Source organism: Carassius gibelio, chromosome A6 (assembly GCF_023724105.1).
Source record: "Carassius gibelio isolate Cgi1373 ecotype wild population from Czech Republic chromosome A6, carGib1.2-hapl.c, whole genome shotgun sequence".
NCBI lineage: Eukaryota > Metazoa > Chordata > Actinopteri > Cypriniformes > Cyprinidae > Carassius > Carassius gibelio.
Window position 1 is genome coordinate 21,827,904 of NC_068376.1, and position 27,773 is coordinate 21,855,676.

Genomic DNA, 27,773 nt, shown 5'->3' on the forward strand with positions numbered 1-27,773 from the left:
GCCATCTCTAAGTCCCAGGGCAGGTGCACAGAAATGCTCAGCAACACCAGTTTCAAAATAAAAATAATTGGTAACACTTTATAAGAACTGCATGCTATTAATCATTAGTTAAGCATTAGGAAACAGTTAATTCATAATTTATAAAGCATTAATAGACATTTATAAGCTGTTTATAAATACAGATATAAATGCTTTATACCTGATTTAAAAGCATATCTATAATGTATTTAATAATAGTTTTTCCATACTTTATTAATGATCAATTTATCATTTCTAAATTAAGTATAGCATTATTTACACAGCAGTTATTAGGGAGTTGTCAGTGGTTCATAAGATCACTTAGAAATTGTAAGTAAATGATTAATAAACTATTTAAATGTGCATTCATACATCTTTTTATTCAGACATATAGTAATAGTTACTTATAGTGTTAATAAATGGTTTATTAACATGTATTTCTACTGTAATTCAGGGTTAATTCATGTAGTTGTTAGTTAACTATTTTTGTGAGCTCATCTAAAGTGAGGACTATTTATGCCTTGTAAAGCTTTTACAAATGAGATTCAAAGGCTGTTACTATTTCTATGTTCTGTATCACTGTGTTGTTTGTTTCTGTTTTTTTTGTTTAGAAGATAACTGAGCCTTTAAATATCCTTAATAAATGCTTTACCAGGCATAACTAGTCCTCACTTTAGATGAGCTCACATAAATAGTTAACTGACCACTACTAAATGCTTTATAACTACATGAATTTACTACATTTCTTGTGATCTTATGAATCACTGGCAACTCCTAAATAACTGGTTTGTAAATAATGCTATACTTCATTGAGAAATGATAAATTGATCATGAATAAAGTATGAAATTACACATTATAGATATGCTTTTAAATCAAGAATAAAGCATTTATATCTGTATTTATAAACTGATTATTACTGTCTATTAATGCTTTATAAATTATGAATTATATGTTTACTAATGCTTAATTAATGATTAATAGTGTGCAGTTATTATAAAGTATTACCAAATAACTTATTGAACAGAATGTGAGAAATACTTAAAAGAAGGCTTCAGGAGGGGAAAAGGCCAAAACAATAAACCAAAAGGTACTATTACTAGGCTTTTAAGAAATACATTTCCTATCAAAAGAAAAGAAAATGAAAATAAAGAGACCCTTCCCTGACTCCCTCTCTAATTCAAACACAGGAGAAAAAGATCATTTTCAAAATAAATGGCATCCACCTCCCTACAAAATTCTCCCACTTACTGTATACAATTTACAAAACAGTTGAAACATTCTGCTCAATACACTTAACATCTTTACCTTAACACTAGAAGCAAAGCAAACGATGAACACGGAAGATAAAAACAGCACTGGGAGCTGAAGATGGTAGTTGTAAGCACGGAGCACCTCAGCCTCTCTCTCTGGACTGCAGTTCTGTGGGTCCCTTTGTACTCCAGCTATTGAGCTTGAACAGGAATCAGGTGGCACTCATGAGCCTGTCAAACAGAGAGCAGGAGGTGCAAGGGAGGGGACCACAGTATACACACACAGAAAACACAATTGTTAGTCAGATCGTATAAAATAAATGAAAATAAACGTATATGTCCTGATGGACGTAACATATGTCATGTTTTAAACTAACTAAAATGCAATGACTGGTCTGCAATTGTTTGATAAGAGTCCTTGCCTGAAGACTTCTAAAGGCCAATAATTCAACTGCAATCATAGCGCCACCTGTTGGCAAAAGGATATGTCATGTTTTACACTAACTTAAACATGCATGAGGTGAATCCATGTGCTAGGGCCCTTTCAATGCTGCTTGGAAATTTCATTTTTAATTATATCATTTTATTACATATTTATTGAATATGTGGAAATCATTCATTCAGTACAAAAGGTCAATTGTTTTTTTGGGGTTTTTTTGTTGTTTTTTTTAGCCTAGACTTTAAATCATGGACCTCTTCGGAGATTGACTTTCACTAAGAAATATTCACCTGAGTAAAAAGTGTGACAATTAGCCCTGGTCTCCTCTACTTTATGAGGCAAAGATGTGTAAAAGCCTAAATCTCAATGCTTTTAAATCATTGTAAGGATGTAGGGAATAAAAATTAGCCAGAATTAAAAATATACCTAATAAAATATGCTCAGTGTTGCAGTCTCAAGACACAATTATTATAATGATTTTTATTTTTTTTTTATTTTTATTTGAGGGGACATCTTCCATTCGTTTCAGCAACAGTGAAAAATAAAAAAAAAACATTCTTGCTAATTTATTTCAGCAATGTCTAGAGGGAGATCTGAAAATGACTACATTTCCTCTTTGCTACCAAATGCTCTGTGTATTGGAAAGTCATCCATTTCAATGGCGTTATTTTCCCAGTGTTAACTCAGGCCATCCGTATGCAGAAAAACACTCTGAAATAAATGTCACACTTCAATGAAAGATAAAGGCTTAAAGTAGTGAAACAATAAGATCCATCATTGTGACAGATGAGAGACAGAGAGGTTAGCATTCTTTGCCAAGAGATTACATCACAATGAATGAACCCACAGTGGTGTTTTTTGTATTGTTTTTTTTTTTTCAGCTGCACATTAAAAAAATAATATGTGACTAGGGACTAGTCCATAGAGAAAAGAGTTTAGGCCTGTCACATGGCAGACATTGATTTGTTGTGAGTTCAATACTGTTATCATTTTGCTGTGTTTACTCTCGGTCAGGAGTGGCCGATAGCCATCTGAAACACTTTCAAACAAATCTGAATGCATCCTCCGAGTGCTATGGATATTTCCCAAGGTCATTGTTCCTCAGACACCAACCCACCCCACCACTTGCTGTTGAAAATATTAATGCAGCCACTATAAGAAGAAAATTCATATTACTTGGAGAGACCCTGCTTTTCCTTTTTATCCATTTCAGAAAACCATATTGTGAAAGACTAACCCCAACATTAAAAGAAAAAAAAATGCACCAGTCTAAGAGCAAGATCGAGCATGTACGTTGGCGACCACAACAATCCTAATATTTACTCCGCATCATCTGGAAATGAAACTTGTGGGAATAAATTGTGCTTCATGTCTGCTAGCACAAACGAGACGTAATTTATTGCCATTGCATATAGTTTTTGCAATTTACACAGTTTGTGAAGACATTACATCAGATACCTAATGTCTGTCTAGCCTTAACTTTAATATTAGCAATGCAGAGGTAATACAGAGGACATAAATCAGTGCACTAGGTGGTGATCAAACATACAACACTTCCTGAAATAGTCTGTTTATTTTAGCCAGCTTCTGCTGCACTCATAGGAAAAACTTGGCATTTCAATTATCAGATATAGGCCTATATGCATGTTGTTATGTAAATGATGGTATGGTCTCAAAATTCACTTTATCCTGTGACCCTAACCACAAAAGCCCATATGCTTACTCAGCATGGATGAGTCATGATTCTTCAACCTCCATTATCATGAAAAGAGGATTTGCTGTTGTGTGTGTTGCATGTGTATTTTCACTGCTAGTCACTGCTAGGTACTTTTCACCAAGACAGCATTTTTATTTATTTTTTAAGTTTGTTAATAGGGTGCTTAACCTTTAGAAAATGATTTGTTTGACCTTTGATGAAATGACACTTTTTTTATGTTTGCTGTTTTGCAGCATTGTTATCAAAAATTGGACTAAATGCATTCTAAATGCAAATTAGAAACTTAATTTGTGGGATTTTTTGCAATCTTCTAGCAATAAACAGCTAATAGTTATCAAAATTAAATAGGCAAAATATAAACAATATTTTATAAATGAGAAAATGGACAGACACCCAAGTCGAAAATAGAAAATGATTATTAACAAAAATTTATGAGAACAATAAGTTTGTTCAAATGTCTTTATAGCCCTAGTTAAAAACTACCTACTCCCCATGCTAGGTCAATTTTATGTTACATAATAGTCTAATACACATTTTATAGTTATCCCAAAACAATTTAAACAATAACAAAACAAAATTATAAAAATTGTGCTTCCAATGCTTTTTAATAAAGGTCAGGTGGCATCACAGTGTACAGTATCTGTAGAAAGTGATTCCAGCTGCAATTTAGATCTAGTGAAATGTTTAAAAAAAGGCTGAGACAAAGATCCTTAAAAAGATAAACTTGTATACAGTTTCTGCATCTTTTCTGATGCCGTTTCGTCATGTATTCAGGGCGGATAAGCAGAGCCGTACTACCCCTACAAATGAGCTCTACCTAGAGGTATAAAAATGCCCCTTGAGGAAATAAACATGCTAAACAGGATTACATTTCAAGTGCAGCTGGTGCTATTGTTTTGGCCTCTCTTGACTGAAATTATCTGACAGAGAGGCAAGCCCTTAGGCTAACACACCATCACTAAACAAGCCAAACCCTTCACTCCCCTTTTCGTCTGACTCTTGTCCTTTCTTCAATTTTCCCAAGCTGTGTCATCTCAACATCACAGGACTTGACATTTGCACAGGTAATATAATGAGACCTGTTCCTGTCATTGGGAAACGAATGCATTTTGGGCTTAGGCTATTTCTCACTTGACATTTACATACATTAATACCTGCTCACCTCTCGTTTCCAATGCCAGCTTGCGTTTTGAGCCCGTATGGAAATAGCATTTTATTTCTTACGACGCTTTTTCAATTACTCTAGCACTAAATCTACTGCAAACTATTTACAGCATGAGTGTTTAGAAGGTTCTTGCAGGGGGAGATTAGCTTTGCCGAATTACCAATCAAGCAATCTGAACTCAGATCTCTGTTTATGAGCTAGCAGCCCTTTACGTCTTACGTTTTTTTTTTTTTTTTTTTTTAAGATAGAGCGGCCGATAGAGATATTTTTCAGTTTCAGTTCAAAAGAAGTGCATCAGCACTGCATTTTTGTCAGATCTGTGCTTCCTTTATTTTTGTAATAAGGTCATATTTGCCAAATGGTTTAAGAAAAAGGCATATTCTGTTGAAATCTGTCAAAGACAGTTAAATGTCAGGGCTCTTCAGTGATGTTTCGTTTTTTCACATTTCTTCAGGAAGACTTTGCAAAAATTTTCCCTATTGGGATCAATTAGCCATCAAACCCTGACTACCTGCAAGACGCCAATGCACCTTCATTGATAGTTGAATACATTTTCAATAATCTCTGAGGCAACTAATCCTATCAGATGTATTCATTTGCTCCTCGTATGAGCCCAATGCGCTGATTTCTTTTAATTAGTGAGTAATTGGTACTTAATGTGTTGTAGTAAGAGATCCATTGAACGTGGCGCCGTGAGGGGACGCCTGCATAGATTCCATTGTGCATGAACGAATAACGCCATTGATCTTTCAGGCTTGCGACAGGCAGTCAGCTTGAGCAAGGCAGTCAAAAGCATATTTGTATGCCAGTCGCCTCTACATAAGCGTGGCTTGTAATCAGGTGGAATCTAATTAACCTTTTCACCATAATGATTGCTCAAGTGACTCTCACGACAAAGGATACTCGCTGACAACAGCGTGGCCACTTTTGAACTGTGAAGGTCCCAGTGAAGTATCCGAGGTTTGCGAAATGTATATGGGCCACTTACTGTGAAATCTCTCGGCACTTGGAAACAGTGGTGAGGGAAAATCATTGACTTAAATGCTAATTTACTGCTTCAGATGATTCATTCGGCTCATGATCGGAGCGTAGAGACACTCTGCGGTCATCAGTCATGCTTAGTTCTTTTAGTCATTCTGAGTTTATCACAAACAACTTGTAATGACATTTAATGGAAGAGAGTAACACTGGGGTAAAATGAGTATCATTGATCCACTGTAACTGATTCATTTCATAAGTATAGATCTTTGCTTGTAAACTACTCTTTTGTGTTATCCCTTTATTCATTTTTACAATAACTGGGGCAAATTCTCATAGCCTACCATAATGCTTTGGACATGAGAAAAGGATAATGAAGGCCTGTGGCACATGATCCGACTACCTTAAGAGTGATTTCCTTTAATAAAAAGCAAATCTGTGTTTCTCACTTCCACTCTCTCTTGGATGAATATGACATGTAGAATCGCTCAGCTCCTGCAGTCTGACAATATAATTTATACCTTGGAATGGTAATTTCTTCGATGCAGTCGCGAGTCTGAAATACAAATTAGGAGCAGGCGTGCGATTAACTCCAATCACAAACACTTGTGGTAGGCCATCTGAAGTAAAAACCCTTCCCTCGGTAATCAAACCAAATAATCCACACGGCACAATAGCCACCTTCTTGCTTTTAGTTAACCTTAAACAGAATTCAAATGACAGGTGAAATCGGAATGCGCTAACTAGTCATTAGCATACGCCGAGGGTGCATTTGCAAAGCCTCTCATGTGTGCTGTTGGTTCGCCTGCTCCATCTGCCCGCTTTAATGGCTGCATAAAAAAGTATGAAAAAGAGCACAGTGACAGTTCCAAAGTAGATCCCCCGCCATCCTTTTCCTCTCAGAGCGATTAAAGAGCGAATGTGAGGTGGTGACAGTTCTGGCTTTTGATCATGTTGCCTGTCAGTGGAATGTTGACTAGTGGGGAGTCTGGCCAGGTAGTCTTATAAAGGGGAAAATCATGAGACAAGGAGAAAGAAAGACTTTAGCAAATCAATGCTTGCAGCTCTTGAGGGTAAAGACAAAGGGTACTCTTTGAGTTTTGGTTTATGTTTGGCTGAATTTTATTTTATCTAATATTCAGCACATTTTTACATCTGGGTTGAAAGCAGTGTAATGTAATATATAATGATATATATTATTATATATATTGTTTGTGGTACGGGTTTGGAATACATACAAGTTGTGTTGGGTTTCATGAATTGGAAACATAAATCATACCTGAATCCTTTCATAATGTGTGACACTAAGCTGAGAAAGTAAATACAAATGAGAGGATGTAGCCAGCATGGGTGGCTTCTGGATTCAGGTACTCATTATAATATCAATGTGAAAGGGAATTGATTGCGGTAATAAAAAGTAGACAGAGAAAAATAATAGAATTCCAGAATGAATAATTGATTTGAGCTGTATGAAGATACTGCAATGTGTTTGCGTATTTCAGTACCATGACTGCACTATAGGTGAAACAGCAACAGCTGACAACGGTAAAACAAATATCTGATGTGGCTATTAATTGTCTTAATAACGCTGGTCTCTGCATGTAAACAATGTCTGTGAATAACATACTCTTTGAAGTGTGCATGACATGTAATGAATTATTACACATCTCATTTTTGTATATCTAGATGAGTGACTCTGAAGTCAGTTCTAAAAGTATACAGCATGAGAGAAACAATGCTATATGTTAATATTACAATTCAACTAACCCTGCAGTCATTCTAAGAAAATATTGCTAATTTCTTTTCGTTGTTGACTAATCAAATTCTACAGCATTTGGCTGCAATTTCATCTTAAAGGGTTAGTTCACCCGAGAATGAAAATTCGTCCATCTTCTACTCACCCTCGAAGCATTAAAGGTGTATGTGACTTTCCTCTTTCAGAATAATCCAATCAAAGTTATATTAAAAACTGTCCTTGCTCTTCCAAGCCTTTCAGTGGGGTAAGTGGTGTTTTTTGTCAACAGTTCAGAAGACATGAAATAAAGTGCATGCATCTGTATTAAAATGTCCCTCACAAGGCTCCGGGGCGGTGAATAAATGCCCCCCTGTAGCGAATCCACGTGCGCACACTTTATTTTGCTTCTTCTGAACTGTTGACAACAAACACCATTTTGCCCCTATTGAAAAGGCTTGGAAGAGCAAAGACAATTTTACAATTTTTAAATTAGGCAGATTCCAACACGGACAGGTTGGCTGATGAGCTCTTAGTGTTTTCTTTAAAACAAGGTCAAACAAAATACAATCCACATTAAATATGGACTCACATAGTTAGAATTAACATAATTGTTGTTTTTTGTCTGACTGCTAAGATAAATTATTTATGTATTTAAAAACAAAATTGCTTTAATTGTCCCTTTTGTAATATTAATAATTTTGCAAATAAGCAGTTAATAACATTGCAACATTTCAGATTTTAAGGATATATTTGTTTAATTTTATACAGTAAAAATCTGGATCCCACAACTAAACCCGCCAAATTGCTAATCAAAACTAGCCCAAAATCAGCATTTATCTCTTATAATTCACAAAAAAAGCTTAGATATAAAATGCTGACTTCCTATATTTACTGCTTTTTCCTCCCATTCATTCCATTCATCTGGGTTTTTAATGTAATCTGCAGAAATCAGCTATGTTGTGAAAACCTCTGTCTACAATGGAGGACAGTCTCCTGTCATACCTAAATGACCTAAAAGCATGTATTTAATTTCCTTCAGAAATAAAAGAAAGTGAGACATAAAAGACCGTCTCCAAAGGTCACATTGGTTTTAGCAATTTTAAAAGAGATTAAAACTATGTCACTTATTGTACTAAAACTCTATTATGTTATGCCATCATTGCAACACCTCATTAATCTCAAGCATTAGGCTCTCTATATGCAAGATGTTGTGCTGTTAGTCTGAGAACATGTTTACCACAGCACAAGGAACTCTTGTCTGAACATGTTCTCCCATAACTACCAAGGCATGAAAGAGAAAATAAACCTGAACATCACAAGTTGAATGTAGATGATAAAACGGGATTTAAAAATTGCGTTCTGACACAAGCCCCTTTGTACTCCGGTGGGTAATTAGAAAGTGTGCACTACAGTCGCACAAATTAAAAAAATAAATAAACAAATGAAGGGTAGAAGCTTGGCATGGTTCCCTAGGGTTTCCATTAAAGGATGTTTTCTTGAATCGAGGTTAGGTGCATTGATCTCTGTCAAGACTGGCGAAGCTGGGAGTTAACGTTCCTGGCTGCAAGCATGACTCATTTCATACATTATTCCAATTAAATCACTGTGAAGCATGGCCTCTTGGGCTGGGAATGTACCGAACTCATCACAATGGCCCCTGTCACTTTCCGGTCATATTTCTCATATTCGACATAAAAGACAGTTGAGTATATTAAAATGAACAGAAAGAATAATGCTTTCCCTATTCTTTTTTTAAAACATCTTTGTCATCTTATCATATCTCTCCACCAGAAAATGTCCAATTGGATTTCGTACAAGCATCAGTTTTGTCTTGATGGATGGTATTCAATTTAAAACAGACATGTAATTTGTAATGTGTGATGCAACAAGGTTATTTAGCTAGTAATGCTATGTGCTGTGTTGCTGGAAGAATCCAGTCACTTGTTAGATGAAGGACATTCAATGATATTCATGGAGATATCAGTCATCTTTTTTCAGTTACACACTTTCACATTATATAATCTAAGGCAACTGGATATAAATGTCTCTTAAACAGCAATCTGATTGCCTTCTGGAGGCCTCAACCTGGTTAAAATCAATTGCTTTATGGCATATTTTCAGTGCTATGCCAAACGTGCCAATTTTACAGAAAACTGCCTTGGGTAGCATTTATTTACTGCAAACCTTAGCACCTGTCCTCTGGAGATAAGTGTCAATAATTTATTTTAATCCTTAAGCATTTGTAAAACATGTCAGCCAAGATTTTTCTATTTTCTTCAGTGTAGTTGGACAAACTATTTGCCCTTTTGCCCTAATTTTCCTTATCTTTAAGTAAAATATGATGACTCAATATGGGCACTTCGTTCTCAGGGATTTTCCACTTGTATATTCATGATCATTAGTTTAACCAGAACACTTTTACAGCTGCTGCTGTGTAGTATATTGTGGTCTGACAACAAGAATCAATTTGATAACTGATCCAGTTTAAATTCTTAAAGAATCTAAAATAGACTGATAAACAACATAAAGACTGTTGCAGTGGATATGAAATAAACTGTATAAGTTTTTGACAATAAGGTAATTTTCATTTAAAACTTTTTTATTTAAATATATATAATTTCATTAGTTAATAAAAATAGAATTTATTTAAAGAATATAATATGTGTGTGTGTGTTTGTGTCAATCAAATCCTCATAATTCATATACTGTATACATGTATGCATAGAATGTGTGATTTGGATTGAACATTGAGTCTTGTCTTAAATTGTCTAGTTTGTAGAAGATACATGATTTGCATTTATTTATTCATTTATTTGGTAACACTTTAGTATAGGGTCCTATTCACACTAATAACTAGTTGCTTATTAGCATGTCTATTATTAACATATTGGCTGTTTATTAGTGCTTATAAAGTACATATAATGCATACCATCCATAATCCTACCCAATACCCTAAACTTAACAACTAGCTTATAAACTATTAATAAGCAGCAAATAAGGGGTTAATTGAGGCAAATTCATAGTTAATGGTCAGTTAATAGTGAGAATTGGACCCTAAAATAAAGTGTGACCATTTATTTAATTAGATAAAATTTGTTTGAGGAAAAATACATTAGATAATGACATTTTGTGCTGTTGTGTTCTTTGAGATAAATCTGCCCAGCATCATGTCAAAACTTAGTTCACTTAATCAGGTCTTTTTCTGAACATAAGTCCTCAGCAAAAATAGAATCTTTAGAGGAGAATTTTTATTATGTTAGCTTGTCATGTAACATTCAATAGTACTGTGCATGCCTGACTTTTATAGATGCTTGAGTCATCAGACTTGCTCTCTTGAAAGCTGCCAATTTTGCCGTCCTCTTAAGAAGTGCTAATCAGAAAGCCTCAGTAGTATGTGCAGAAAAAAATCGAGGACATTTAAAATGCTAGTTTTAGTGCTGAGGTGCTGTAATTTTGTCATCCAGACCACTCTGACACTGATTACTCTAACAGTGAACAGAAACCTGAAAACCACATCGGAATTTTCTTTATTTAGCCTGGTTAAAATATTTACACATTATATTTTAGCAGTTCCATTCAGCTTTAGTTGCTTTAGGATCCTGCACATTAAAACCTGATGTATCATTACTCACAAGGAGGCTTTACAAATGTTTACACCAAGAGCATTTACAAAGTAATCCAATCAATCCTTCTAATGTGTAAATAATGCCCTGTAATTAGTGAACTTTTACCAAATAGTTTCCCATTTATTTCCACCAAAACAATGTTTTCATCCATTTTACTCCAGCGAACACATCTGGTTAAAGAGCCACAAAGATGGGAAATCAAAAATTACCTGTATGACAGTGTATGATGTAGCTGTCCATCAGTGTAAACAATGTGCAAAGTAATTAAACCAAAAAGTACACGATTTATAAAGTTATTGGCTTCTAAAGTAAGGAGTCGACTCTGAATCGCTGAAACGAGTCGTTATAGATTTCAAATCTTTTGCCTATCTATATGTACGTCACTAGGAAAACCTTGCATAATAATCTCCGCCTACCGTCTTGGGAGAAACGGAATTCTGAACTGCCCCCCCCCCCACACACACACACACACACACACACAAATACGCTCTGGTTGGTGTGATAGCATCATGTCGAGGAGGCAGTGTGTTTTTAATTGTAAAGGCAAGTTTGTTTTATTTTCACTGCCAAAGAATGAAGATCAGAAGAACTAATGGCTAAAATTCATTTTTACCACAATACCAGAGCAGTACAACAAATCCCTTTTGTTGTGTTCACAACATTTCACTGATGACTGCTTTTCTAATCTCGGTGAGTACAAGGCGGGATTTTCAAAGCGTTTGGCCATAAAAGAGGGTTCATTACCAACTTTATTTAGACCAACAAGCATCTCCGAGAGACTGTTCAAGTTTTTTATTTTACTGTTTGCTTCACGATGAGAGGAATAAGACATAATTCAGCCCAAAAAGATGCTAACGCATTGTTTACCATGACGTTGCATGTGGAACAACCAATCAAAACTGACTATGTTAGTTGACCAATCAGAACACAGTATGCTACCGAAAGGTGGGGTTTAAGGAAACTGAATCTTTTGACCAGCTTCGCGCGAACCGTTTGGGGATCTCTGAGAATTGAGGTAATTTTAAAATGATATTTTGACAAAATGACAATGTTTTTTAACCTTGGATGGATTTAAACCTATTGTACAGGACTTATAAACAGTGATAGGAAGCTTAGAATTTTCATCTTACTGGCTCTTTAACATTATTTTTGGTCAGTTACTAATTCTACAAACATTGACCACAAATATATATATATCATTTCCACTGTTATTGCTAATAAAACAGATAGAGTTCAATGAACATTTTATGAAACCATTCCTCAATAGAAGAGAATTCTGTCACACTGTATGGGGTAAGTTGTAACAGTTGAACCTGCTATTAAACTATAAATTACAAGTGTTTCGGCTAAATTTAAACAGTAAAACGATTATGAAACATTCAGTAAGTCATGTGGTAGCATACAGAAATATCAAACCATTGCTATGACCAACATAAACTGAAATGAATAAACTGTAAAATGTTTTTGAGGTCATACAACATTTTTGAGGAGTTTTTCTCTTTTCTATAAACCTTATAGTTAATTAGAATTCTTGTAACATCTCTAACTATTTGAATGAATTGATGATCTATTAAGCCCCTTTATTATTTCAAATATGTTAATATTATGAATGAAAGTGGTACCAGTTTCAATCATCTCAGAATTATAAGAATTTTAAGCCTATAGATGATTCCATTTGTCCTGGGTTAAAAGGGTCACTGCATTTTGCATGGAAAATCTGAGAGCCTCCTACAAAATATAATCTGAGAAAATCTCACGGGTATATTTATGCATTCCAAAATGCTAATTTAGTAGAAATGAAGATTATTCGACAAGGCTATAATTTTGTGAGCTCATCTCATCAGATAAAACTCTCTTCTTTAATGTAGCTGAGGGCAAAATGTCGTTAAATAACAAGATATTTTAAATGCCCTTCGCCAGGTCTTAGTGGTGGTAAGTGTTCCTGTCGGTTCTTCAGATCTATCAATTGTCGATTTTGACGAAGACATCAAGATCAGGGTGTGTGAGGAATCCATCCTTTTTTTCTGTCAGCATTAGCAGGTCTTTGCATTCTCTGCCAGCACTCATGTGTGTGGAAGTTCTCTTAAGATGTCCTGCTCCTGCTCCTGTCACACAAACATAAAAAAAAAAACACTCCAAGCGAGGGAGTGCAACTCAACCCAGCTGCTCTCCTCGTCTCTGATTGGCCCCCGTTGCTGTTACTTGGGGAGAAACTAAATGTCATGGCCAAAAGGTGGAGAATAAATGATACAGAAGTGTTAAGAGCACCTGCACTCCAAAAGAACCTTCAAACTGTCCACAGGGATACAAAAGATTGATTCGCCAAGACATGTTTCACCACATTTTCTTTTCTCATTCCACCTTTATTTTTATTAATAAGAAGTTAACAGCTCCCATATGAGGCCCTAGAACTGTTTAGCCATTTGAATGATTTCAATGGCAGAATTTTTAAATTCATCCCCTAAACTGCCTTTCTGCTTTAATTATCCACTCGAGGACCTTGCATCCAGGCTGTCTAATAAAATTCACAATGGATCTCTAAAGGACGACAATCCATTTGAATCCTACATGTAATTAAGACAATGGGTTATGGGGTCAGAGCTGTTGTTGACAGGCAGACAGAAAGCTAATTCAGTACAGCTGCCCAAGCAAAGCTTATGTGTCATGCCTTCAAATTAACAAAAAATAAATAAACAATAATAAATTAGCATATTTTTACATTGATCGTCACTTATGAAAATGTAAAATCCATAAAATATCCACAGAATCTGTCAAAAATCAAAATTACCCCACATGATTTACTCACATTCGAGCCATCCTAGGTGTACATGATTTTCTTCCATGTGGAGCACTGTTATGATGAATGGATGCACTTTTTTGTTCTTCAAATTCTCAAACCCCCTTTCACTGACATTATATAGCTTGGAAGAACCACCATATTTTTTTTATGTAACTCCGATTGGATTTGTCTGGAAGAAGAAAGTCATATAGTCATCTAGGATGGCTTGAGGGTGAGTAAATCATGGGGGACTTTTCACTTTTGGGTGAACTATCCCTTTAATATATATGTATGTCGTCAATGGAAGTACACACTTTATATCAGAATGCTGATTTTCAAACTGGCACTGCTTTCATGTTTCTTGTATCACATTTCTTACAAATATAATTTATGTTGTGTCTCAGTTATGGATTGTATTAAGAGTGAGGACGTATTTATTAATATTACTTTATACTTTATATATTACTTAATACTGTTATGGTGTTCGTCTTGTAAATTGTAATTTTTTTTTTCTTAGCAGTAGCTTTCTATTTTTTTAAATCTTGCTTGATTCTTGATTTATTTTGTGTTCGTCTTGGTGCATATGTGTTTTACAGTTAGAAGAAGCTTTACGATTCAGATCATTTCAGTCCGAATACATAGTTCATGTCAACATAATTATTTTTCTTATCCATCTGTCACGGTTTATTTCACAGTACTGTGCATTATTACTTACATATAATATAACTTTATTGTTTAAAGCAGAAAAAACAGTAGTTTCTGTGTATAGTGTTTGTTATCGTCTCCTGTGCTGTTTTTTGTAGGTCAGAGAGAGAGCGAACTGAACAAAATATGAACCAGTATAGTTATATGTAATTATTTCCAATGATCAGCTCTATTTCAAAATTCATCGAAAAGCCATTAGTTTCAAAAGATCTCTCTTCCCAGTTCTCTCCATTCTTCAGCGCTCCCTTTAAGGAGCCATGCTCTGTATCCTAGCAACAAGGCTCACTCTCATAGATCTGCAGTGTCTGTGGCAAAGGGTGAATGCATAGTTACCATCTCAATTCACTGACATGTCTCTTGCACGCTTATAAAATACAGCTTGCAACTAACTTATCCCTGCACTGTGTAATTGTTCAGTAGCTCAAAGATTGTTAGTAATTTATGAAAAAGTGCCTTTTCTTCTTACAAAACAACTGGAGTCACCATTTCAATGCAATGTTCAGTTTAAATAGTATTTTGTAATAGCAATAAAATTTCTTTTCTGAGAGTTAAAGGAACTGAAAAAATACATAATATGCAATCATTATAGGATGACTGCCAGAAGTAATGAATATGAGAAGTATTGCTCTAGAGAAAATGAATCCTGAAATTGTTTCACAGAGAATCCCCTATAACCACAATCAAAATTAATTATGGGATTGAGGTATGATTTGTACAAATATGAAATTCATCCATTCGGCAGTTATTAAGAGTGGCATAGAAGGTCTTATGCTGCAGTTTCAATAAGATAGCTTGTATTGTAGAATAATTCTCTGTGGTTTCTACTAACAAACGAGTTTTCAGCCCTTCCACACAGAACTAAGAAAAGCTCATCAGGCCATGTGGTGTAACGGCAAACCCCTTCAGGCAAGGAACTGACCCTTCACTGCTGGCTTTTGTGTTCACACTCCTGCCGAACTCACCGGGGAAGAAAGACCAGGTCAGTCTGAAAGTGCAAATGACACTTCAATCTCTGTTGACTGCAACACTGAAAAAAATATATATTTATATATATTGAGGATGAATGATATCTCCCAGTGAGACAGGAGTAGCCTAGATTAGCATGTGGACTGGAAAATCATGGTCACTCTCATTCATGATTTAAAGAGGTACTGATTCACTAAGAAAAAAAGTAGCTAAAAATAAAAGGCTTGGGTAATATATAGAACTTGTAAACTGAAGCCTTTTCAATTAGGAATTAGAATTCTATTTGAACTGGCCACACCCCATATGATAATGAATTAAAAGGATAATTCCACTAAAAATGAACAATCTATCTTGTAGTTTCAAATGACTTGAATGACTTCACTTCTTCTGTGGAGCACAAAAGGAGAATTGTACTGGTTGTTCTTTCCTTGCAATTATTCCCCATGGGACTGAAGCTTTCAAGCCTCAAAAAAAAAAAAAAAAAAAAAAGAAAAAAGAAAAGAAAAAGGCCTCAAGAACACCATGAAAGTAGTCCATAAGTCTCTTGCTCTATATTCCAAGCCTGATGAAGTCTGAGTTTTCTGAATTGCAGTTCAAACTAATCTTGTAAGCCTGCTTCATTTTGTTTGGCTTTGTGTTTTGAAGAAGTTGGGGTATTACATAATCTAGGAATTATGTTTTTCCACCATAGTCCAAGCTTAATTTATGAAAATACCCCTTATGTTTTATGTATGGGAACATTTTTCATACAGAAAAAAAAAAAAAAAATTGCATATACCGGTTGCTATCAAGTAAAATTTGATTCAGATTTTGGAATTTAAATAGCATTTTAATCTGAATGTTATTTTGAATATTGTAATCATCAATATGAATATGATAATCCTTCAGCGGCGTAGTATAATTAAAGGTATTATCATTGATACATCATTGTATGGTAACACAAGGATAAAAGGTGGTTATTTTCTTTTTAAAACCAGTCCTTGTGTGGCATTAGCCTTTTTCATTTATTCCCCCTTTTTTTTAAATATAAAACAGGCATTTACAGAGGACCAAAACAACTATTTGTAACATGTTGCAGTGGCAAATACAACAGCAGCAATGGACTCATTTAATGGATTTGTTCTTTGTTTATGCAGAAGCCTTTGTTTAATCCTGCATATTATTCTCTTTCATCACTGTGTTTGAAAAGACATGAGGCGCTGTGTTTTTTCTTGAGCGCAAAGAATTATTTGCTTTTCTGGTTTTATTTTTATTCTTGCCTAGCAATCATTACTAACATGGCTAGTTGTAACATCAGGACTGACTTCACAGCACTTAAATTTAGAGCAGAATTAGCATTTCCAAGACTATTTTTTAGTATTAAAACGTTCAGGTGCATTGTGAAGACAACAGTATTGCAGCAAATAAACAAATGCAATCACCTTAAACTACCTTCAGGCTGTTTTGAATGTAGTGGGTGGTGTATTCTGCAAGAACTAACTGTTGGTATATATATTGTTGCGAGTGTTGTTTCTGTCTAAGTTTACATAGACAATATTCCTTAATTGTCATTTTTTCTGGTGACGGAGACAAAAGAGCTTTGGTTATTAGCTCAATCTGTCAATGGTTTCAGGAAGAAAATAGATTTGTGATCCTAGTGTTTGTGGTCTGCGCCTAGGGCAGGAAACAGCTGCCCACCCTCTGGCTTCATTGATCTGAAATTTCACCCCTGGATTGAAGAGCAACTTTTATTATTTAGTTTTAATTACCCCCTCAACCCTCTCTCACACAGTTTAGTGTTGAGACATAATCCCCCAGAGGGTCAGCAGCCACCTGGAGCTCCCGGGACCCGCACATACTGCCTGTGAAGGACAGCGAAATAGACCTGTCAGGCACGACTTAAAGCTTGCCAAAGCTTTGAAAGAAGGAGAAATAGTAGAGAATGAACGTGAATTGGGTGCTCAGGATTATATGATGCTCATTCCGTGGGTGAACGAAAGAATTTGACAACGGCCAAAATTTATCGGATGTACATGATGGTACTTCAGCTCTGAAGTCATCAGTGCTTCTTCCTGGCTTTCCATTTCTCAAGGTATTCTTTCAGGGATAGAGGCTATTAAATGGCCTGATGGCTTACAATTATAACTCTGGAATTATGCATCCATTAGTGCATGGTTGAAATGGCTATTTGAATTTAATTTATAGGAAAGACATTAAGATCATTACAGCCACCATTTTTACACACCGGGGCCAGTTTCGCCATTGCTCAAACACCAGTTGCAGCCTTATTTACTCTTCCAGGTTTCTTTAAGAGACTCTTACGTGGAATAAAAGGTTAGTGACACAACATTAGTGACAAAGTACTGCAGTTCTTTGTGATTTTTAAGCCGCAAATACATTGGTAAATCTCTTCTCAGAAAATGAGAGCTCAGCCAGTTTATTAGATTATGATTTTAAGGAATTTGTACATTTGAATCCAATGGTGGGATCCTTGCGATGTACCAATGTACAGCCTGTTATTAAATTGCACGTTTGCTGCTTATTTTGCAGCGGGCATTATCCCCATGACGGAAATCTAGGAAAGTATTAAAGGGTGGAGAGAGAAAATTGCTTCACACAATCCTGGCTGCATCTCCAAACAGTAATAATTTGGCAATAATGGGCAATTCATTGCTTGATTCTTTGATGTATTTCCGAGGTAATAATCTCAAAGCAAGGCCAAAATCTCAAAGGATTTTGCAGACTGCATAGAAAAGCACTGAAGCCAGACTTTTATGGCTGCCTACTCATATCAGCAAACTCTCTTTGTTTCCTTCCCTGACATAAAAGATCATATTGAATTCAATTATAGCCACTATGGCCAAAGTTGCCTGTTTACTTGTGGCTCAATATTTCTGCTGCACAGTCACATTGTCCGTCAGATTAAAAAGGTCAGCGGAGTCTCATAAGTGTACCAATGTATAAGTGACAGTTGGACTTAGATATTGTTCCTTGATATTTTTAGTGCAGAAACAGGTGTGTGTTTCCAGGGAGAGCTGCGAGATTCGGTCTTGGTCTGTTAGCAATGAGGCGCACTCATAAGCTACTAGAGCCTTGCCCTCCTTGTCAAAAACAGGATGGTGTCCGCCGTTCATTTTTGTCAGAGAACAGCCTGATTTGCTAGGCGTGATTGTCGAAAGCTGCTGTCGACACAAGTGCGAGGTGTTATGGAGGCACCAATCAGGCTGACGGATCTGAGCGTGGTGAGGGAACTGCCTGAGCTCATTTTCAAACATCAGGAGAATGAGCAGACAAGAGGGTGTCTTTGACTTTGCCAAACCCCTCAGTGAGGTGAAACGGCTTTGCGGCTGAAGTGTTTCTGAAGCCCCCTGAAGACCTTGTCCATCTGTTCCCCCCGGCCTCTCTACTCCCTCTTGTCATTCACAGAGTAAACAAACAATCTAGTGCTTATTTATCCTGGACACTGCAGGCCACCAGATACCAAAATCTTACACTGCCTCCATGCCACTTTATTGGCCTGTAAGGAGTTCCAGATCAAAGACAGACATATTTCATAGGGCCATGTGGTGAAATTAAGTATTTAAAAGTCTTCCAAAAAACATCATGAATATTCAAACAGTTTTTTAAGCCAAGTACATTTGAATGCAACTGCCAACAAAAACAACAAAAATTCACTGACTGTCAAATTAACTAATGTACTAAAGATAATAAATATTTTTAGCATTCATTGTTAAAAATATCATTTTTAGTTTATTATTGTTATAATATAACAATAATATTATATATAATATTATAATATGTTATTGTTGTAATATGGATAGTTTGAGGGAAGTAAGATGTTTATGTTTAGTTTTTTTATGATACTATAATTAATAATATTATACATTAATATTATATATTATAATATTGTCACTCTTATAAATCATCGAAAATGCATTAAATTGATCAGAAGTGACACTAAAAGCATTAATAATTACACAAAATAGTTCTGTTTTAAGCAAATGTTGTTCTTTTGAACTATTTGTCAAAGTATCCTTATAATAAATGTATCAACAAATACCACAGTAATAAATTGTGTGTGTGTATATATATATATATATATATATATATATATATATATATATATATATATATATATTATACCCTGCAGTGTGCTCCTGGTTTTCCACATGGTAAGCCTAAAAAAAGAGAATACAATTTCAGATTTATCTGTCAGAAGTGTGAGAGAGCATGAAGAGTTGGAATTTTAACAGGGCTTTGGCTGTGTTTTAATACAGATGTGTGAGTGCAGTCGCACTGTCTACCTTAGGCAAATGTTTATTTTCCAGAAAAGTGCTGCCACAGTATTCACAGACTTAAATTTAATGTTTTCATGTATTTCTAATCTCATCAAATCTGTAGCCTATATTATATGATTGTCCTGCAATGTTTGATATTAATAAATCTCGATGCAAAAAAAAAAAAAACCCTGCAGTGTGTTCAAATAGGAACGATGGCAACCATGATAAGACAATTACTTGAAATCAATTGGATGTAAATGGAAAAAGAAAAGTTTGTTTCCACACACTAGTTCCTTGTCATTTCCTTTCTGTCTGTCTACCAATTATTTGATTTGTGGTTTAGCACCTCAGTGCATCACATGTTGTTGTGAAATTCTGCACCATCTGAGTCATCTCCCACCCACAGTCTCACGGTCTCACCCTTAAATCCTCTCACTAATGTTTGTTTTTTGTGATCCCTGCATCCTCTTCCCCTTAAGGCCATTGCCAATCCTCTAGCACTTCATCAAGGATTGATATCAACACTCAATTGGTACTTAGAGATGTGTGCTTGTAGGATAGTGAAGCTGAGTGCCTTGAGGACTCCACAGCTGAATGTACAGAGAAAGCCTGAGGGGGTTTCAGTACATCTGTAAAACATGTTTCTATCTTGTAAAACATGTTTCTATGTGAGCTTAGAAGGACATCAGGGACAATGATTGGCAGAGATTACTCAAAAACTTGCTTGTTCTTCACAGGCTGGAATCTTGTAAAACCATAGGTGGGGTTGTTATTGTATTCCTGTGTAAAATGCAGGGCAAGAGCAAAAACAAACATGCAAGGATTTATTCATCTCGCAGCGGTATTTCCAGCTTAGCAGTGTCTTGTTTTTCCGAATGAGAGTCTACTGTCCTTAATCATAAAGAGAGCCTGCTGACAAAAGCAGATGCTATCCAGACCAAAAAAAATGACCATTGTAAGAATAGGGTTGCACTTGTTTTGGGAAATCCATTTTGAAAATGTGGAGCATCAGCAGGGAGGGATAATCTCAGATTATTTCCACATGGATTGCTTAAAGTGCAAGCAGTGAAATCTGCAGACTGAACTAGAGCACAAATAACTTGAATTCATATTCTTTCAAAGGAATAGCCACTTGGACTGTTGTCTGGACTCTATCCCATTTCAAAGTGATTAAGGAAAAATGAGCTCACTAATACTTGGAACTCACTTTCATAGCACCTCAATTAATTTATTTGCTGCTTTTTGAAGAATCGGCTAAAAACTGTGGCATCCACTTTCAGCAGAAACAGTTCAGCATCACCAAATGTCAAAGGGCTGGTGAAACTGAATATTCAAGAGCAAATCAATTAAATTAAGCAATATCACATGTGCGGGAATTGCTGCTGTACTAAATATCGGACACATCAGTGCTGATATTTCAGATAAAAATGCATTGTTACTGCTTCTATACTGCATTAAATATTAAATGAATATTAAGTAACTTACATTTTAGACACAATAGGTTCCAGTCTGTCTGTTCTTGCCCTGTTAACGCTGAATCAAATGCTGTGCATCTCCATGCAACACATCAGCGGCATGGCTGAATGAATTGTTTGAGTGAATGATTCAAAGACTCTCTCATAAACACAATGGATTCATCCGACATTGCAAACTTTCTCAGGAGGTATTTCTCTTGAGTTACTAATTACTTTGCAAGTGTTCATTCTGGTCATTCTATATAGTATGAATGTCTGAAGCATAAATATAATAAGGACACAATAGACTCGTCATGTTCGCATTGTCATTTGACCTAGCAGAGTCAGTTGCGTTGCTTAACTGCCATTTACAAATAGTAAAGTCACCAGTGGCACTTCAGGATATAGCTGGTCATCTGAGTGAATTTTTGCCCACTGTTCAATGAATACTGTGAATTTGGAACATGCTACTGTTTTGCATAATGTTTTTCACCTTAACTGTTGTATTAAACCTCAGTACTCTTGGAAAGCTAATTTTGGTCAGTCAGATAAGACCGGATCTAACTGTTCTACAAGCTAAACCATTACCTTCTTCACATCAAGGGAGGCAACAGCATCAATGAAAAGCTCCCGTCAAATTAGATGATTTCACATCACTTCTGAGTGACACCACAGGAAGCACCGGGGCTCTTGTAGCTGACACGATCGTTTGAAAACTTGAGTGTGACATCCTCATCAAAGGATGGAGCTCTCAGGATTGGCGTGAGAGCATCTTCTGTTTGTTTTATTATATTTTTGTCTTGTTATCAAAGAAACAGACACACACCAAGCATCAACGCCCTTGTTTGTCCTGAAAAAAATGGCAGCTTTTTTGTCTCGAAAAGTCTCCAGGGATATCCGTGGTAGCCACGATAGCTTTTATGTTGATTGGAGTTCTTTAGCATGGTGATGGCATGTCAACTGCAGCTCTCTGCACTAAGGCACTTGGGGCAGAGAGCATTCATAAGGGTTTTTCTTTCATGAAGTCAGCATGACAACAAAAGAGAAATGGCTTACCATTAGAAAAGAGTGTCAAGTGGGTCACTGGCCTATTATACAGAGGTTGGTGCACAATCTGGGATGAGTAAACTAATTGTATTGTACAAAGACATAGCAACATATTTAGATGTTTCCTTAAAGAGCACTAGTGTTATTTAGCAGTCTAACTGAAGACACTGAACAACTTCATAAAATAAAGACCCACATTCATTGTACCTCACATTGCACTGAAGCCCTTTTTTTTAAAACAAGGACTCACAATTACAAAGTTTTATTTGAAAATGTTCATCACAACGACTGGCATGACAGTTCTAAAAATAAATAGTGCATTAAGATTGATGTCATCATCAAGCCTGCTGAGGATAAAGTGTCTGTGTGTGTGTCTTTCTCAAATTAACACTCACACATTATAAAATAAGATATTAAAGCTTAGTTGGAGATGAAAGGGGTGGTTCCCCCCCAGTAGAGAGGGGAAGATCAGCAATACTGGGTGCATCAATAGTGCCCCCTAGTGCGACCAGACCTTTTTGGCTCAGGGCCTGCAGTTTAGAGCTGTAATCGGGCCTTAAAAGTTAGGCCCGACAGGACCCGAGCCCGACAGGTTTCGGCCCGAGCCCGACAAGTACATTTTGATTGACAGCTTTTTTAAAGCCCGAACCCATTTACAGCCTGACATTATTCAAATGTGCGCACGCACACAGCTCTTTTGCCTTTTGAAAAACAATGAGCAATTTATTCATGTTTTTACATAATTTACTCATAACTAACGTAGACTAGACCACTTGGAAGTTGGAATAAAGAAATAAAATAAGTCCTGTGTCACATCGTAACATCTGAGCATTCTAGACATAGGCTCATTTGACCTATAAATAGACCAACGCACCAATAAAAACGAGTAATTTAAAAAAAATTAAATTAAGATAAATTTTAAATTAAGATGGGTATTTGGCAATAACGAAATTAAGATAAAGGCTCCGCCGGATTTGCTTTATTTAATAAAAGAATAATGCCAACATTAGCGTAAACACTCTGTCAACATTATGCATTTAAGACTCAATGAATATGTAGTTATCATTTGAAAAACCTTTACTCACAGAGATTAGGCTAGGTCTACATGTTTATGTGGAGGAAAATTATTGAATCCACTGTAGAGGTCTTCAGCGCGCTCCTGCGCTCACTGATGGTGCGTCATTATTCACTCGTTGTTCTCATTATAAGCATGGTCAAAACTTTTCCACACCTCAGACTTTGCTTTAGTTGCTGGTGCAACCAAAACGTAATCACCAGAGGCAAGCCTCCGTTACACCTGCTCAGCATTCATTTTCGCATCTTTCTCCCGCTAATCGAAACACATCACATGACCGCTCGTTTACCTCGCAAACCGGAGCGCAAGCCCGAGCCCGCGTAAGATGATCGAAATTAAGCCCGAACCCGACCGAACCCGTCGGGTCCCGACGGGTCCCGTCGGGTTCGGGCAAAGATCTTCAGCTCTACTGCAGTTATCGGAGGAATATTCTGTCATTTACTCACCCTCTTCCAAACTTGCAAACAAACAAACATGTGGTACATATGAATCACGCAATATATATATATATAATCACTATATTCCAAGTCCTCTGAAGCCATTTGACAGCTTTATTTTGTGAGACAGACATTTAACATGCATGTCATCAACTCTGTTTGACACATTATTGAGAATTCATAGACTAGATATCCTATTCATGAACAAATCATTCTTTTGAATCAGCTCTTTTTAATGAGACAGTTTATTCAGACCTTTGATCTGGTTCATCTGGTTGTCAAGTTGACCTCACTGACTCAGTGATCACCGTACAATGGCTAACAAACCACTGGAGATTTTCAGTGAATTATTTAGGTTTGTTCATCACACAAAGCTATCATATGACTTTGAAAGTCATGTAGAGCATGAGTCATACAGACTTATATTGTGGTTCCTTTGAATTCTTTTTAAAGCTTAAAAGCTCCAGCAACCATAACTGTAATTGCACAGAAGACATGAACCATGCATTTAAATGTCTCCTTTTGTGAAGAACGAATGTCATACAGGTTTGGGATTATATATATATATATATATATATATATATATATATATATATATATATATATATATATATACAGTATATATATATATATATATATATATATATATATATATATATAGTATTGCAAACATTCAGCTTAAAACGGAGTCTGTAGAGAGTCAAACCTGTACCTGTGAGGTTCATTAAGTCAGGATGTTATTTGGTTTTTATGTTTTCATCATCCCCTCGAGCAGTCACTCTAATGGAACGTGGGTTGAAGGCTTCGTCATCAAAAACGACCTTGCGTCCTCATTACACGTTGCACCGCAGACTGTGTGACTTGAAGGTCTGAAGACTCTTTCTGATTCAGAAAGAGGAATTAATTTTTTCACCAGGGGAGTTTTTTCATGCAGAAGTAAACCTTAAAGCAAGACACAAAACTTCCAACACAACACAGTCTTCATTGATTTTTAAATGACACAAAAAGCATGTGCTTTCTGCTCGGTTAACTTGCCTTTGAATAAAACACCCTATTCTGCTAATGACAAGAATTGTTTCTTATAAAAAGAATGTCTATGAATTTTTAAAAAGGTTCCTATTAAGAACTTTACTGTAGACGATGGACTGAGGATAAATGCATAATATTAATACATAATGCATATTTTAGATACCAGACAGAAGGGTTTTATATGCTTACCATATCTATATTACATTTTTAAGACAAATGTAAGATTTGTATTATTTAGATATTGCTGAAATATCAAACTGTCTTAAAATATGATCATTTTTGAGACAAAGTTCTTTTACTGACATCATAATCATATTTTGATTCACCTTCCTTATACTGCTTTCATTTTTGCATTCAGCTGTATTAGAATAATTAATTTTTCTTTTCTGCTGATGATACTCTTGCACTGTACAAACATCCACGGCAGCTTTTATGTTATCGGGTTTTCAAAAGGTGTTTCAAGAGGAACAAACAACAAGATTCTAGATCTGTCACCACATGTTCTTTACTTCCATGTAACCATTTATGTGTCATTCCTCTTTACCTAGAGCTGCAAGTCACAGGGAAAATGACTTTTACATAATCACCTGTCTTATGAAGATTGCTTTTCTCTGCTCATCTGTTTGCTGATCAAGGTAACTTATGTTTCAGACCTCCATGTAAAACACAGCTATGTAATTCTTAAAGAATCTAGAAAAATGACTTTATATAATGCACTGAGAAAGGACCTATGGGTCATGTAGGGTGCACACTGGGACATCAGGTGTTGTATAATTATTAAGCATAATATGAAGATTTTATCATACATTATTCACAAGATTCACATGTTTTACAACACTGTGTTGTTATATTACTAATTAGTCCAGAGTTATGTATTTCCAGTGGAAAATCTGTATGATACTGCTGAACATTGGTGATACTTAATTCAACAATTTTTATTGTTCAGTACTATTGTTCATTAACAGGTGCAGAATTAGGATCATGATGGAGCTTGTAATTTGCATAAAACATGTCCAAACATATGGATATAAGGGCTTTCTGTAAGTCTTATTCATTTCTATCATTTCTATCATTTTCATTTCTATCAGCTTGTTCAAAAATCCATATATGGATATATATATATATATCAGTGGTGGACCGTTATCGGCGTTAACGTGCTGCGTTAACGCTAGCCTCTTATCGGGCGATAAAAAAAAAATATCGCCGTTAATCTATTCTCAAAGTTGAGTTGGGAGCTGTGTCTTTTCTAAGTAAGCTATGACGACTTTCACCTTGATATTTTATATAACCGACTGGCTGAGGCCAGCCTAAAAAAAAAAAGCTCAGGACAGTTGACGGGCCACTGCTGTGCATCGTCACGAAAGCTTATATTTTTCACATGTTTTTAAGCCTTACCGCTTGTCGATTTAAACATTTAAGCATCCAAACACAAGACGCAGAAAAGCTGAACAGAGTAGCTTAGCTGGTTACTCATGCGCTGTGTTCGGTGCGCACGAGAGAGATCGAGAGCCGTGTATCACGGACAGCGACGCTGAACCGAGCTCTCTTCTTCAAAGTTTTCCTCGAAGTCCCTCCTGCACCTGAACGAACAAATAAAAATCGCAGTTTGAACAAACAAAAAGATGTGAAAGAGCCCAATTCAGTACTCGCGGCTTTCTGGTGTTCAGGGCTCACGCAGAGATAGTCGTCTCAAAACACTTGAACATCGAATTTGCTTATTTTTGCTCTTGTGATAACAAATACATAAAAAATATGTCAAAATATCCACCTTGGAAATTATGCTTGAAAAAAACTGTCAGTTATTTCTTAAGTGAAAGTAAACAGTTGAGGAAATAAATGGTATGTGTATTATATTGGATGCGTTCATCGTCTCTTAAAGTGACTGCGCCTAATTTAGCTACTGGCTGCTGTAATGTTTATCCAAGAAAGAAAATCACTCACTGCTCTTGACTGAATTACTTTGTAGTTTTAACAGTCAAACCAAAAATTATTCAGACACCAGATATAATTTTTTATATATATAGCAAAACTGTAATAATGTGAGAAATGTTGAAGGTGTCTGAATAAATGTAGGTTTGATTGTATATTTCATTTTTACATTGAAGACTATCCAGTGCTATTTTACATTTAATTATTTGGTTTCTGTACCTTGACACCTACAAACTTGAAAAAAACTTAAACATTGGTGTGAAACAGGCTTAAGGTTGTTTGCACCTTGTGCAACGTGGAATTACTTTACAGCTTTTTCAAGCACTTTGTGATGCATTTTGGAAACAGGAGATGAGCCCCTTTTCTAATGCACCACCTAGCTCAAAGACTTACTGTTTGTAAATTTTATTTGGGTAACACATATTCTGAATGCCTTCGGCAGAATTCGAATGAGCCATTTGAATCTAGATTAATCTAGATTAATCTAGATTAATTTCAAGATCACAGTGCAATTAATCAAGATTAAAAAAATTAATCTATGCCCACCTCTAATATATATATATATATATATATATATATATATATATATATATATATATATATATATATATATATATATATATCAAAGTTGTGCTTTTTTAAGATTCTTTGAATATGTTTTCTTTTTATTATGATGACTTGTGTCCCAGTGTGTGCCCCAATCAGTGTATAAGTTCACTCATCTCTTAGCTGAAAGAATTTTTGTTTGTTTTAATAAAAAAGTTACGAAAACCAACTTTCAGCTTACTCAACGCTTCTTGGGTTATTAAGAGAGACAGTTCTCAGATCAATGTGCTTCTCCAACAGAAGGCTGCATCTTTCCAAATCCAGTCCTTCTGAGGTTTCAAGGCTATAGTCCAGCTCAGCATTAAACACTGGAATGAGACGTCTAGTAAATAAATTAAAGAATACTTTAAATATTATAATATTAAATAAATAAAAATTAACAGAAGGACAAACCTGATGTGTTCCTCAAAACAGACCAAGTGAAGGACGTGAGATATCCTTCGATGTGGCTTGATGACTTGGCTGCTAAGATGCTGTCTTCTGATTGAAAAAAGCACCCTTTGACTTGACAACCGAGTTAAGTTACAAATTTGGTATAGAGGGTTTTCACCGACGTCA

At 35.7% G+C, this 27,773-nt stretch overlaps 1 long non-coding RNA gene across 2 annotated transcripts; it reads right to left on the reverse strand.

Moving 5' to 3' along the window:
- Window positions 1-1,337: 1,337 nt before the first annotated feature.
- LOC128015701 (uncharacterized) lies at window positions 1,338-27,752 on the reverse strand. 2 transcript variants are annotated; one of them, XR_008183991.1, is made up of 4 exons: window positions 27,609-27,752; window positions 27,397-27,523; window positions 24,364-24,533; window positions 1,338-1,500 (listed from the first exon to the last, which is right to left on the reverse strand). It is a non-coding gene; the product is annotated as an uncharacterized LOC128015701 (long non-coding RNA). The 2 variants fall into 2 exon arrangements; XR_008183990.1 differs by lacking the exons at window positions 1,338-1,500; window positions 24,364-24,533 and having other exon boundaries at window positions 27,346-27,523.
- Window positions 27,753-27,773: the final 21 nt, after the last annotated feature.